This window comes from Struthio camelus, chromosome 2 (assembly GCF_040807025.1).
Source record: "Struthio camelus isolate bStrCam1 chromosome 2, bStrCam1.hap1, whole genome shotgun sequence".
In the NCBI taxonomy this organism is placed as follows: domain Eukaryota; kingdom Metazoa; phylum Chordata; class Aves; order Struthioniformes; family Struthionidae; genus Struthio; species Struthio camelus.
This window is the reverse complement of record NC_090943.1, coordinates 136868026-136879548: the sequence shown is the minus strand read 5'-3', so window position 1 is coordinate 136879548 and position 11523 is coordinate 136868026. Positions and strand designations below refer to the sequence as shown.

The window sequence follows — 11523 nt, the reverse complement described above, 5'->3', positions numbered from 1 at the left end:
AATTAAAATTTAGAACATTTTGTTTTCATTTTTCTTTAGTGCAGCATAGCCTGTTTTCCCAGGCTCCAAACTAGAACTGGGAAGAGGAACTGATGAATATCCACACATATAAGTGCATTACCCTGTTGTTTCAAGCTTTCCTATGTTCTTTTTCTTTGAACAAACAAACAAAACCAAACAGAATCTGCATCACATGAGAAGCACATTTCTGAGAATAAATTTTGTAAATACTCTTCTTACTTGGTTCAATACAGCTTCCCCTAGTCTTAAGGTACTATAAGAAAGGAGGGAATGGCAAATGAATGCAAAAATATATTGCTCTTTTACTTTCTGTTTTTTTAATAGTTTTTCCCCCAAAAAACTTTGTGAAGGAGCTCATTTTTTAAAATCCATTCTTCTCCGCTTGTTAAAAATCACTATATTAATTTAAAGCAGCTAAACAATTTGGACCTTAACTGCTTAACACTAATCCTTCAAGGAAGAAATAGAATACAATGCAACAATGCAGGAAGTGTCCATGTAAATGCTGAATTTCTAGAGAAAGGACATTTTACTGTGTCAACAGGTTGAGTCCCAGTTTCCAAAACTGGCTCCATCTACAAAGCCAGATGTTTTAATGTTTTATATATATCTTTGCTTTCCTACGTGCTCTCTCTTTCCCTGTTCTGCTACAAAGAATTTAAATTCTTTTAAATGTATTTTTGAACAAAATGATCTTTTCCCTACTTTTTTGTTTGAATGAACGTAAGTGTGCCTTGGGATTGCTCTCAAATTGCTCTTCCTCTGGTTATTCCCCTCACATTTTCATCACTAGCATTTTTCTATTCCTGTTCTGCTTTTGTGTTCAAAGATACTGCATAAGGTATTCACAAACTATGAGATTAAGGAATATATAAAAGCGTAGAGAGACAAAATTGTCATTTGAAATCCATTATCTTTTCACTATCTGTGACAAGGTGTGATTTACTGTCCAGAGCTGCTCTCCCCTACTGTTTGTGTCACTGCCTACTCACAGATACAATCCAAACCCTGACTGTAGTGTGGATCAGTAGCTACCTACTTGGGTAGGTGCAATATGTAGGTACACGGGTAGGACCTACATGGATAGGACTAACTGGACTGTTGCAGGGTCTATAGGGCTATGTGCATGCCAGGAGTTATATAGTGTCCAAGAGAACATTCCTGGATATTGGAGCTCCGAGTTTACTGACAAATTGTTAGACTGATCGCTGGCACAGGCCAACTAGCACTCTCAAAAAAGCTTCCAGAGCTGATCTAGCCGTTAGTTAGCATGTGCCAGAGACCATTCAAATAACAGTTTGCATGTAGCCACCTTCTTCTGGATGCCAAGAGAATTTAACAGTGTGGACACAGACCATTTCAATGCCTGTTGGCCTCAGAACTGTCTCACAGGCATGTTTAATTTACTAGTATAGAAATAGGCTGAGAGTTTTCCGAATGACTTACATTAGGCTCCCAAAGCAGAAAATCAACGGCAGAGTACGAACGCTGACTGGCTAACACGACTCTCAGCTTTTCTTACAAGAATTTCAGTGACAGACTTGGAGTTTCTTTCATGCCTCATATCACCTCCCATCTTTCTTGATCTAAACACAAAGACAAGTTCTAAAAAATGTGATTAACAGTAGACCTAGGGAGTAGTAGGGGGGCTGGAGCCAGCTCTGGTTTTCCTCTTGGTAAATAGGTAATAACAGGGGTAGTTCCTTTCCTGCTTACAATTCCCAAGGCAGATTTTGTATGGATTCTTCTTATCAGAGAGAACTAAGAGGCATAAAATGGTGATTTATTTCATATAATATTAACTACCTGTCTTTGTTTCTTCTTCTTACAAATCACAGTATATCCATTCTCATCCAACCTCTTTTCATTTTAGTTCTTCAGAGGTAGAACTGATGAGTTTCTGCTGTGCTTCCTGAATCTAATATTGCACAGCAGCTTCCCAAGTATAATTCAATAGCTTTTTGACTTTTTCTGAATTAATCATATTACAGGTAATAAGTTATTTTTCTAGACTTATTTTTCTAGACTGTTACGTATTTCGAAAACTTATTTTTATTTATATTAATGCTTTGATATGAGGGAGTGAATTTTAAACGAAGCAGAATACTTGTTAACAGGAAGAGAAAGAGGAAATAGGGAGGAAAGAAGGGAGGGTAATACAGATGTGAGCTCTCTGCACCACTTCTTTCCAAGGAGGAAGAGACAAGTTCAAGGAATTTGTCCTATAGAAGACAATGGAAGCATGAGGCACTAACAGTGCCTCATTCTCATGAGCCACAGTGATAGCATTTCTAAAGTAACTCACTTTTGGACAGATCTTTGGAATCCAAATTTGGAATCCAAAAAAAAAAAAAACCCAAAGACAATGTAAATTAAATCAGGTATTTCTTTTTTACACAATTTTTTCACCAGGTTTTCTTTTTAAACAACTTCACATAAGTTGGGGAAAGGGAGAAAATCTTCACCAACTTTCATTAGCAGAACTTGAAAGAATTTCCAACAACCTCATCTTAAAATATTTTTAGAGTCAGGTCACTGACGATATAGTTCAAAGAAGAAAAGCAACTTTTCCCTTCCACTTTTCATAGCTCTGCGGATATCCAGGGACATCTGGGACTGGTTTAGAAAAATGACAAATTATGTTCTGACTGCTTCTAGGGACCAAGTCTTCTGTATAAGGTATAAGGTAGTGGCCTATATGCTCCAGTCCCAACCTAGGACTGCAGCGCAGACTACAATGAAGCAATTGTTGCACGTCACTGCGTGGCAAGCCTTTGCATCCATGCCAAAGATACGTAAATCCGATTGCCACTGTTTGCTTTCCTGGATATTTTTCAGGTTCTCCTCTTAAACTCATAGGATGTGAGCTGCACTAAGCCATTTTCACCTATTGGACACTCCACTGGGAGTCCTAGCCAGCTCCTCAGGTAGCTCCAACTCACAGTTAGACCTTACTGGAGGACTTCAAAAAGGGTATAGACGCACTTCACCCCCTTTGAGCATTTTGTGTTTTGCTTGTAGTACCACTTTGACCATCCCTCAAACCTGCCCCCATTGTCCTCAGCACTTTGTGTGGGAAGCTTCAAAGCTTTTCTTCTGAAATTCGGTCTTCAAAGCCTCCACACCTCAAACTTCCTCAGGCGGTCTGGCAGTGCGTGCTTCACGCCTTGACTCCAGTTCTTGTAGAGCTTTCCAACTGCGTTGTCCAGGTTTTATGTCCACGCAGCCGTATCGCCTCTTTGAACATCTGTTGACCTACAATATCTCGTTTTCACCTTTCAACAGGGCAGCAAACCTTTTTTTACAAAACAAACAAACAAACAAACTTATCTCATTTGCTTGTTCTTTGTTTTCTTCCAAGCCAGGCTCCCATGGGTCTTAGAAGTGGCCACAGTTGATTTTTGGAGACGTTCACGACGGTCTTCTAGTCCGCTGGCGGCACTACACCGCCGTTTCTGCTCCCCAGGCGGCCGCCCAGCGCCTAACGGTCCTTCGTTACCCCGCCGCTCCTAACGGCCTTCCGCGCTCCGTGCCCGCAGTTCGCTCCGCGCCCTCGGAGGGCGGCCCGACCGCGGCGCTGCCGGGGGCTCAGGCAGGACACGGCGGGGACGCGGCCGCTGTCCCCCCCCCCCCCGGCCCTTTGCGCAGGATGTTATTATTTAGCCAGAGGAGCCCCCCCCCGCCCCCCACCACCGCCGCCGCCGCCGCCGCCTTCCCGCCCTCCCGGGGGAGCCGCCCCTCCCCCCGCCGGCTGTGAGACACCCCGACCCGAGCGGCGCGGCCGATATGCGGCGACTAAAACCTTTTTCCTCTTTCGCCCCGCTCAGTCCTCGCTGCTTTATATGCAAATCTCATCTAATACCAGGAAGTAAACTTAAAAAAAAAAAAAAAAAAACTCCCGAGGCAGCCGCCTGAAACAGTGCGAAGTTCCTCCGCCGGCTGCACCGGCTGCGGGGCAGCAGCAGCTGCCGCCTCAGCGCTTCCCCCGCCCGCCCCGCCGCGCCCAGACCCTGCGCGCCTCGCCGCCCGCCCGCGCAGACGACAGCCTCCTCCGCGGGAAGAGCCCCTCTCCGCTGCTGCGGCACGGCACAGCCCGCCCGGCAGTAACCGTGGAGTTTCCTCGCTGCTGCCCAACTTTCGCGCCCGGGAAAGTAAGTGCCTTCGCGCGGGCACGCTGCGCGGCCGGCCGCGGGGCCCCTGGGCGCGCCGGGCGGGCGGCGCCGGCAGGCAGGCTGGCGGCGGGGCGGGCTGCCCGGGCAGGTTTCGCCGGGCGCAGCCGTTGCGGCCGCCGCGACCCCCCGCAGCGCCGCCGCCTCGCCCAGGGGCCGGAGTTAACAGCCCGAGGAGGAGGAGGAGGGCGACCGGCTGGGCGGCCACCGCGGCGAAGGCGACATCTTCTGCCGCCGGTGGCTAATGGGCGAGGTGGGGCAGGGGGGCAGGATGGCGAAGCCCGGCCGGGGTCCCCAGGTCAGTCACGGTGGGGGCAGCGTGAGGCGAGGCCGGCGGCCGGGGCGCGGCCGTTTCGGAGCAGGGAGCGGCGGGGGTGGAGGGCGCCGGGCCGGGCTGGGCCGTGCTCCCGGGCAACGCCGGTTACAAGAGGCCGGAGTTACCTCTCAGGGTGGGTTGCCCTCCCTGCAGCCTCCGGGAGGAGGTGTCGCTGCCACCCGACCTCCCCGGTGGGAATAGATGGCGCTTTAAAGGAAATACAGCAAATAAATAACATAGCTCTCAAAAGAGCGGCTTGTTACGATCTTCAGGGCTAAGGTCTTCTGAGGGTTTCGCGCTGGGAAGCATATAAAATTCACTGATCCAGGTCTGCAGTCTGTGACCCGAGCTAAGGCAATAGATTTAATTTATTCAAGAGAGAGAATGCCGTCTCTGTGTGTTTGTTGTTAACCGTGTTTTTCAGTAGGCTAGTTCCTGGAGCATCTTCCAAGTTGAAGCTGCTTCCTCTTAACTCTGTATTCCAATGTACTTCTGCTTAAACGAGAGAAAAACAGCACTGTGAGGTTTCATCCATGGTGTATCTTACTGCTGCTGTAGCAATGATACTGTATGCCTAAGGAGTAGCCCTGAGGGGTTTTCTCCTTCCTAAACTTAATTTAGGATCTGAAAGTCAAGCTAGATCTTCGTAGTTGATGCCTCACCTTCAGTAAAGATTCTGCATTTAGAATTTCTGTTGAAAACTTGTATTTTATGTGTTTGCGCTTAATAGGTGTGCAGGAACTCATCTTGCTATTTCACTGATCTCTCTGTTGGCACTGATTAACACCTAAAACTTGTTTAGCCAGACCATATTACTGTGAATATACATAAAGAGCACAAAGGTTGAATTCTTATTCTATTCTTTCTTCTAACCCCCCAAATCAAGACCTCATGTCGTCTTTCATTCCCACCTTTGAAAAAATGCCAGTCCAGTCGCTCTTAATGTACTTTAGCACACCGAAATACGAATCAGAAATGAAACTCTTTAGCTTGATCCCACAGGGTACCTTGAAGACTTTTATAACTTAGGTATCTTAATGTTAGTCGCGAGTATCTGTTAAGTATGAGTGACTGGTAGATAAGTCTATACTCATCTTAGTATTAATAAAGAGCTATAAACAAAGGAATATCATAAAGATTTTTTGGGAGAAATTGCTAAATTATCTTGAGGAAATGTGGTTTAGTTTCACAGAGGGGATAAGGAAATTGTCTGGATTGTTTCCAATCTTGTATTGAATGCAGCATAGATGTGACTTAGGTTTTATATGTCCAGACTTTATATCTTTATAATAAGTATTACCAACACTGCAAGTGTGGGTAAGAAGAATAAAATAGTTTTCTCTGATAAAGTAGCAACAAGCTAAACAGTTCGATACTGTTAATAGGACGTTATGAAGTCCTGGGCAAGAATTAAAAATTAATGAACTTTGAAGTCAACATTTATTTCATTCTGTTGATCTCTTTTGAGATTTCTAGCTTTTTTTTTTTCATTTCAGCCTGACGAGCTACAGACTAGTTGGAAAAGAGTTCTTGATTTATTAAGATAAAGATCTGCTTTACCTGTATGCTGTTGAGATTTTTTTTTTAACTGTAATGATGTAGATTTTTAATTGTAATGATTTAGAATGAGCATTTTTGCCAGTATGATAACTTGCTGACTTGAAGTTACTGAGCCTTTCCCCTGTAGTTTTTTGAGTAAATATGCCTTTTTGCTCTGTAAATGCACAGGGACTAGGACAAGCCTTGGGTCTTTCCTTATAATTACCATGACCAGTGGACTTATGCAATGCTTCTTCTGACAGTACAATCAATTGTGAAACTTTCACCTATGAGATTAGACCGTATTGCCTTTAAGAGGTTTAATATTCCCGTTTTTTTAATATGTTATATGTTCAAGAGTATTAGATAGATTCTCCTTAAATATGAAATTCTTCTATATGTATTTATGAATATATAAATAACTTTTATTACACTATTTCCCTCCATTTTATCTGTATAATTGAAGTAAGATATATTCCTATGACCTTGTTGGCTCTTGTAAGATAAATAGCCTCACACAGTAGCAGGTCTTGTTGGAAGGAATCCCTTGAACAGGCAGCGAAAGAGTTCTAAAGCCCTCCTGGCTCAGCTTGGTAGCTGAGCTTCAGCATGGTGGCCTGCAAGACTGAAAACACTGCTTTTGGTGTTTTTCTTGTTAGAGCGTGGCATTTAGCCTATCTATAGTTACTCAGGAAAATTTAAGTATTGCAGTATTTAGTCTCAGATATGATTCCATCTCCATGATGAAAAGGAGCTGTGTGCCTCTCTCTGTGCATCACATGTTATTTGCATGGGTGCCTTTGAGTTTTTTGGACGGGAAGGTATTGGCCACGAGCCAGTTTTAATTTTTGTCAAAGGGTAGGGTGGTCTGAGAAGGCGACAGAGTCTTTCCTCCTTTCCGTATGTGCATTTTCTGAGTAAAGGGTAGACAGGACTTTATTCCTTGTGTTTGGGGAAATAGAGAGTAAGTTTTACCCTTGCGGTAGATACTGCCTTTTCAAAAGTTGATGGGGAAAAAAAAAAAAAAAGTTAGCTGTAGAATAGGACTCCTAGCATTCTGCCTGTGGTAGCATGGCTGTAAACAGAGTTGTATTTCTACAGTATCAGTGATGCCTAAAGGATATAAGACATTATGTGATAATGCAAGCAATGAGAGAATCCCTTGGCTGGGATCCTCAGGGCTGCGTGAGCTTTGTGTGTTGTAGGTGATACTTTCTTCTCAAGCCGTTAAGCTGGGTGTGTAAATGTAATTAAACAAAACTGTGTGACTCTGTTAAGTAGTATTAATTATTATTTTATCTTTAAATGATTTTTATCTCTAAGAAGAACAGGTTCATTCTGCAGAAGCACCAGTTGTTCTTCTGTGAATTGGAAGGATTTTTTCCTTGCTGACCATATTGCTACTCCTGTCAATGAACTGCTACTTTCTTTCTCCCATCTAGGTGTGTCCACTCTTGCATATGAGTGTATGAGTGCTAAAGACGTTATAGATAGAAGGACTTGAGACTTACCAAGCCATGACTCAGCACACTATGCAGATTAACATTTTAAAATTACATTTGTATGAAAACAATCTTCAGTAAAGCAAACAAGGATAGGAGTCTGCCATACTGTGAACAACTGTAACTTTAATCGCTTCTCAGGGAATTTTAGTTTCTACTAATAAAATTGCAGGTATAATGTAACTGTCCTTAGTCTGAATGTTCTTAGTTTAGATTTAAATGGTAATTGTCCTTCAGGGAAGGATGGAACAGTCTGTGCTTTCTTATTTATTTTTGCTTGATTGAAATACATTTCCTGTTGACTTTGTCATTAGATGTGGTGATTTCCAGGGTTCGATTAGTCATGGTAGTCTTCAGCATCTTCCCTGAAAATGTGGCTTCATGGAACAAAATGTAAAGGCAGAATTCATCTTGTGTGGGAAATATTTCTTGAAACACCTGTATTTGTTGTGCATCCTAAAGAACTACTCGTTGGAGCCAAACAGATTAGTTACTTTTGTCAGCTGAACATGAGAACCGAGATGATATTTTGGCAGAATACTTTGCTGGGGAGAGAAAGAGGAGGAGAGCAGGGAAAGGTGAAGGGGAGAAGGGATAGGCGCCAGCAATTAGGGAAAGAGCAGAAACGGGAAGTACTTGAGCCAGTATTTGCTGTATCTTAGGACAGCATTGTCTATCTTTTTCAACTGCTGGCCTCCTAAGTATCTACAATTCGTTCCTGTGCTTGTGCAGCTTACTATCTCACTTCAGTTCAAAGTACTAACAATAGTACTCAGTTCAACGTATTAAAATGATAAACAGTCTAAACAATGTGTCCTTCTTCCTTTATGATCTCTGCTGTATGTAGCCTGAGTCTAGTTCTTCCTGTCTAAATTGTGGTTAAAAAATTTGCTACTTACTTACTTTGTGAAGGCCTGCTTTTACTTCACACGTTCTTGTGACTAAGCCATTTCTTGAAGTTACATGTAATAGCAAATTGCACCATCTCAAACTAAAGAATTTCATAGCGTGCCCTAGGGATTAAAGTATGGGACACAGTTACTTTTCTAGAATTGTGTTTTCTGCAGTTTCCTCTATTTTAGAAGACTACTTAAAGTTAGAGATGATAAAAGTTCAGAGGGAAGGGACTTTCAGAAATATATTCTTAACTGCTTCTTTGTTGATTTAACAGAAAGCAATTTCAGGAAGTTCATCAACAAAAAGATACTCTATTAGGTGGGTTTTCTGATGGGAGAAACAGATATACATTATATATATATTATAATATATTGCCTTATTTTTCACGTCTCCTTCATTAGTTTGCACAGATGTGTGCATACAAACTGTTTTGATGAATATTTTGACGATACCTTATATTTAGGCCTTTTCTTGGGCATAAACTGAAATAATGATATTACAAGAGTTAATGCAGAAGTATGCTTGACTGAAGAACAGGTTTGTTCTTTCTGTTTATGGCTATACTAGGGGCTTCCAACAAAATGAATGTTAAAAGGTATGAGTATGTTTAGTGAAATCCTGCATAATGGTGACATTATTTATAAATGTGTGTCTCTTTTATGGCCTCTATCTTGATAAATGTGATATTTCCCAGTAGCATCAATCAAGTAGGAGAAGATCTGAAAAGTAATGTATGTATCACATTTATTGAAACTGCCTGCTCTGGTATCCCTTACCAGCATCATGAAGCTTATGTTCTTTAGACTCAGTGGACAGAAACTGTTTTTCTCTAGGGCAAGTCCCAGGCCTACCACGTGCCTCTGAGGAAGTGAAAGTTTTTGGTAAATACTCAGGAAGGAGATGGGCAGGGGAAAGAGGAAATCCTATGTTGGATGTTCTGGGTTCAACGTGTTCAAAATATATTGCAAGAGTAATTTGAATGTGCAGTTATGGGGTAGCAGAGCATGCAAATGAGATTCAGAGTAGATTATAACTACAGAACTACCATTGCAAAAGATCTGCTAAACTATAGAAAGGCTAGAGGTAAGTGTTACAGCCCACAAGAAGGGTAGGGAAATTTGTCTTTTAAGCAACTCTCTGACTTTATTGCAAGTGTGGCACTTTGTCTTCCTTTTTCTGTCCTGCAAGGTCTTTGTGCTCTCACTGATTTCCAGCTGTACTTCCACTAGCTGAGAGAGATATTGAAGCAGCTATCCTGGCGCCAACGAAGAAGCATTTGGGCATATTAAGGGTGAATGCTAAGCCTATTTTTCTTGGCATGTAGATGGCCTATCTGATTGTGTTTCTGCTAAGAAGGCAGTGAACATGAGTACTCCCACTAGGCCTGACTAGGAGAGCTTACCATTTTTGAAAAATCTCTCACTTAATTTACTTGGTAGCATTTCCCATCCCTCTACCATGACACTCACCAGTGTGGCTGAAAAGCCTTAGAGCTGCACTCTCTTGAATACATTCATTAATATTAATATACTGGGGTTTTTTTCTTTTTCCCCCTATTTCCTTGAAAAAGCCACACTTCAACCTTTATCCAGCTGTAGCTGTGCTCCCTTCTTACTACTCTTTTTTTTTTCTTCTCCTATCGTTCTTTTATTTCAAAAACAATATTATGTTATTTCTTTATCTCCAGCTTTGTCTTAAGGAATGTTTGTGATATAAGCTGTTTACCTCATCTCTTGATTTGGATCTCTGCAGAGCAGCTTTTCTTTTTCTTTTTTCCCCTTTCAAAAAATAAGCTTCGGCAGCTTTAACACTCTACTTGTCTTTTGTAGTCTCCTTGTATTGCTTTTTCAGGGAATATGTGCGTAGGAATGAATATGTGCCCTCAGCCTCTTGTAGAGGTGTGATGTTCTCTAGCCTACCAACCTGACAATACTAACATGGTCTTCACAGTATTTTGAGAAGACTCTACCTCCTTAAAAGGCAGCTTTGTACTACTACAGGCAACCACTAAGACCTTTCTAATTAGAGTATGTATTATGTGTAGGTGTAGTCTATCTTTAGAGTCAACTGCGTCGCTGTTTACCACATTTAATTTTTAAACTAGTGTCCTTCAAGCTTACGTAAAATAGGTTAGTGTCTGTCGTGAAAATGGTAAGAGTGGATTGTCTGCTATCCCCTCGTTTTCCATTCTGTGATATTGCTTCTACCTTTTGTTCTGGTCAGGTTTTGTTTCTCTGGTATGCAGCAGGTGTTTCTGTGGTGTGCAGTGGCATACGGGGAGAGTTTTCAAGCCAGTACTGACTATTGTTGTAAATCTATCAGGTTCAGTGGAGCACGATGTGGACACACCAGCATGTGTGCTGGCCTGTGAAGAAGAAAGCAGGGCTTGGTAGTGGGGGTGTTTTGTGCTATGGCAACTGCTCCAGTTCCAGGATTTCTGTGCTGTGCTCCCTGGTGTCAACATGCCCCATATGCTCTGTCCATGAAGAGAAACTTTAAGAAAGTGAAACTTAAGAAAGTTAGCACAGAGAAGACAGCAGAAGTTTTGTAGAACCAACTGCCAGCGGAGCAGGCATGCAGAAAAGAGACTTGGCTGGTGCTGTGGAGTAGTGGGAGAAAGGGGCTTCAGGTGAGATGTTTCTGCTCTAGATGGAGCATTTAGAAAGTCTGAGAGCATTGGATACAAATGCAAAATTCATCATTTGAATAGCTTATTTGAATCAAATATTCTTTTCTGTAATGTGTTTGTGTATAGCACAAGTCTTTTTCTTTGATCCTATGATAAAAGCAAAACCAGCAAGACGTTTGGTATAACATGGCACAGGAAAGTCATTGCTTCTTTGAGAACAGAAAACTTTCAGTGATGTGACTACATTATGTTTGTTATGTACTTTGTATCTTGTTGCGCTCATTGAGAAAATGTGCTTCCCTAGGGACTGTAGTTCTCTCTGCCCATTAGTTGTCACTCTGAGTTCTTATTTTATTATCTCCTCTTATCTCATTGTTTCTCTGATTTTTTTTTTTTTTGCATTTACTTCCTTGCAACAGCCCCAATTCTGACCTCCCAGAGCCTTCAAAT

The 11523-nt window shown here is 42.3% G+C and overlaps 1 protein-coding gene and 1 long non-coding RNA gene across 9 annotated transcripts in view; one reads left to right on the top strand and one right to left on the bottom strand.

Annotated features, from left to right (window-relative positions):
• Positions 1-2389: 2389 nt before the first annotated feature.
• LOC138066043 (uncharacterized) lies at positions 2390-3944 on the bottom strand. The gene is made up of 2 exons (XR_011139221.1): positions 3824-3944; positions 2390-3316 (listed from the first exon to the last, which is right to left on the bottom strand). It is a non-coding gene; the product is annotated as an uncharacterized lncRNA (long non-coding RNA).
• LYN (LYN proto-oncogene, Src family tyrosine kinase) overlaps positions 3928-11523 on the top strand; it is a 51434-nt gene continuing 43838 nt past the window's right edge. For 2 of the 8 annotated variants that reach the window (XM_068932686.1, XM_068932681.1), the window contains exon 1: positions 3999-4172. The gene's annotated coding sequence lies outside the window, so the exon portion shown is untranslated. Of the gene's footprint in view, positions 4173-4246; positions 4489-11523 lie in introns of those variants that run through there. The other 6 variants (XM_068932685.1, XM_068932684.1, XM_068932689.1 and 3 more) reach the window with 6 other exon arrangements.